At 37.6% G+C, this 3,664-nt stretch overlaps 1 pseudogene; it reads right to left on the bottom strand.

Annotated features, from left to right (window-relative positions):
- Positions 1–1,159: 1,159 nt before the first annotated feature.
- Positions 1,160–2,086, bottom strand: LOC130864826 (olfactory receptor 4C16-like; annotated as a pseudogene).
- Between the last annotated feature and the right edge of the window lie 1,578 nt (positions 2,087–3,664).

Below are 3,664 nucleotides of genomic sequence, written 5' to 3'. Positions count from 1 at the left end.
AGAAGAGCTGTGTCTGTTCCTCAGGAAGTACACTAATCAGAGAGTATGCCCTGTACTTCATCTGGGCAAAACAGTAGAGCTGGCTCTGATGATGTGAGTACAGGTTAGCCGTACTCGAGCTGTGAGAACAGGAGAAATGGTACTGCTCCTTGCTCTTTGCTTCATTGTGTGAGCTAGGCAGGGCAGTGCTGGAGAGCTCATCTGGATGCTGACAATGAAGGGAAGCTGTCTGAAGAGAAGCTGGCAAGATGACCAACCCAGCTACTATGCAGGCCTAGAACAAGGACTAATAGGTAACCTACTCTACAACTATCTCAACTAGGAACTTCTAGAACATGGGGCAGATTTGCAGATCCAAAGCTACATGATCACTATGACACAAGGCAACAACAGGATATCCAAGAAGAGGCCCAGTGAGAGCCAACTCTCAACAGATCAATGACTCAATGCAGTGAATACTTAAAAGTACAGGTGTATTAACCAAAGGGTATACTGTGTGACTCAGGAGGCAAAAACACCATAGCTTCCATTCCATACCAAGCATAAATATTTGTATTTTGGGGGGAGGGATAATTTCTTGACATTCTAAATTTTGCTTTTTGGGTGAGGTTAAAAAGGCAGAGGGTAGTAGCAAGGAAGGGAATGAGAGAATGAGATGAATGATGTGAAATTCACCAAGAACCAAAAAAAGTTTCAGAAAAATAATAAGGAGTATGTGAAAAGGAAGAACATGCTCACTCATGCTAACACACATACACACACACTCAAAAATAACACACAATGACTGCACCTTATAAGAAAACATCTACAAATTTATGAATATAATACATTCCTTTGAATGAAGGTTATGTTAATGCAAAAGTAATGAGAAAACACATCATATATTATAAAGGAAGTCATTTGAAAGAGGATAAACATTACAGGCTCTGAATCTAAGTTGTTTTCCCTAAACATGGGCCTACTAGCAATGAACATTTATTAAAACATGAATGAGATAAATATTCACTTCCTCTTCCTATGTTTTCTTTTACAAAACATTGTCTTGGAATTCACTTCCCATTCTCTAGAAGGAACCAAATCACCACTCCCAGGACATTGCTATTCTAATCATATAAATGAAAGATAAGGTTTTTTTATTAATATAAATACAATTGATTCCCTATATATCACCTGAGACTTTTCTGCTCCAGAACTTCCTCATGGCATTTTTCACTTCTGCATTCCTCATGTGTAAATCAGAGGGTGGAGAAAGGGTGTACAAATTGTATAAAACGTTGATATCATCTTGTCCATGGGAAAGGTGGATGCAGGACATGTGTATATAAATATGCAAGGCACAAAAAACAAGATGACTACAATGATGTGGGAGATACAAGTAAAGAGGGCTTTTTTCCTCCCTTCAGCACTGTGGTTTCTCAAGGAATAAAGGATGATTACATATGAGACCATGAGCATGAGAAAACTCACAGTGCAAAGGATCCCACTATTGGCCACAAAGAGAAGGTTGATCACATAGGTGTCTGAACAGGCAAGTTTCAACAGTGGTTGTAAGTCACAGAAATAGTGGTCAGTCTCATTGGGACCACAGAAGGATAAACTGAAAGCCAGAAATATTTGCACTAAAGAATGCACACAGGATCCCATCCAGGCTATGGCCACCAACATCCCACAGACCTGGTGGCTCATGATGGTCGTGTAGTGAAGAGGCTTACAGATGGCTACATAGCTGTCAACAGCCATGAAGATGAGAATGAAGACCTCCTGGGTGCCAAATAAATGTAATACAAAGACTTGGATTAAGCACTCACTGAAAGAGCTAGAGGCCTTCTTTGTGAGTGAATCCACAATGGTTCTAGGGACTATAGTTGTAGAGAAGCAGGTTATCAGACAAGGATAAGTAGAACAGGAAGGAGTACATGGGACTGCCAAGTGCCTGACTTGTCTTGATGGTGGCAATGATCAGCAAGTTACCCACTAATATCCCCATATAAAAGAAGATGAAAATGGCAAACACTATGCTCTTCCTCCTGGGGTCCTGTATTAAGCCAAGGAGAAGAAAATTGTTCACATTGATACTCAGCTGCATAGCTCATGAATGAGAAGGAAAGTGTATAAAATGTCATCTGCAAAAGATAAATTAATTTTTTTTTTTTTGGTTTTTCGAGACAGGGTTTCTCTGTGGTTTTGGAGCCTGTCCTGGACCTAGCACTTGTAGACCAGGCTGGTCTCGAACTCACAGAGATTCGCCTGCCTCTGCCTCCCAAGTTCTGGGATTAAAGGCATGCGCCACCACCGCCCAGCAAGATAAATTAATTTTAACAAGTAGTATGACATAGTTAAAATAAACGTATTTTTTCTATAGTTATATATTCTACTTCTTGATTATTAAATTGCTATTCCCAATCTCTGTCTTCAGTTTGAAGATCTATATTAATATCACAGAAGCTCATGAAATTAACACTTTTTCCACAATACTATCCATATATAAATTCACTGACTTTAGCATGGTTCTTATTAAACTTACACTTCAATTAATATAAAATGAAATAGTATATCCTTTCCTTTTTTATTTAACTAACTGTTCATGAGCAAAACTTCTGATGGGGTATGATTTTTTTTTTTTTTTTGGTTTTTCGAGACAGGGTTTCTCTGTGGTTTTGGAGCCTGTCCTGGAACTAGCTCTGTAGACCAGGCTGGTCTCGAACTCACAGAGATCCGCCTGCCTCTGCCTCCCAAGTCCTGGGATTAAAGGCGTGCGCCACCACCGCCCGGCGGGGTATGATTTTTATAATCTATTTTTCTTATTTTTGAAAAGAGTTCTAGTTCAATATTAAAAAAATATAAAAATGTCTAATCAAGCTACTCACTTTTGGGTGTTAATGATAAAAGCATAACAAAATTTATGGTTTATCTCTGGCAAGAACTCAAACCACAGGGAAGCAAATGTTGATATCTGAATTTCAAAATCATGACTAAAGCCTTCCTACTTAAAATTTTTGTATAAAATGAAAAATAAACCTGAGGACATGAGGTGGTCTTTCAAGACCAAATTATGAAGAAAAACTCACTCCTATAAATACTAATGATTTACAGTTTCATTGACTATATAGCTTTTGGTTTGTATATCATCAATCTATATATTGTCAGTTTCTATAATGAAGTTATTTTCTTTATGCATTCAGGTAATTTTTAAAAATAAACTAAAAATTATAGATTCATATTTGAATAACATAAATATAATTGTGAGTCTTTATCACATAATTTATACAATGTTCAATCTTGCTTAATCATTTTTCCATCTGTGATAGATTTAAAGCTTCAAACAAGAAACATGTATAAAGACAAGTATGATTACATTTGATGGGTAAAAATTGCTTTGCATCTGTCTAAATAGAAGAACTCCAAGATTTTTTGAATAAGAAAGTAAATGTAGCCGGGCAGTGGTGGCGCACGCCTTTAATCCCAGCACTTGGGAGGCAGAGGCAGGTGGATCTCTGTGAGTTCGAGACCAGCCTGGTCTACAAGAGCTAGTTCCAGGACAGGCTCCAAAACCCTATCTCGAAAAACCAAAAGAAAAAAAAAGAAATTAATTTTCTTTTTTGTTGTTGTTGTTTTTTTGTTGTTGTTGTTTTTTCGAGACAGAGTTTCTCTGTGGCTTTGGAGC

This window comes from Chionomys nivalis, chromosome 22, assembly GCF_950005125.1.
Source record: "Chionomys nivalis chromosome 22, mChiNiv1.1, whole genome shotgun sequence".
NCBI classification, from domain to species: Eukaryota; Metazoa; Chordata; class Mammalia; order Rodentia; family Cricetidae; genus Chionomys; species Chionomys nivalis.
This window is presented reverse-complemented; position numbering and strand designations above follow the sequence as displayed.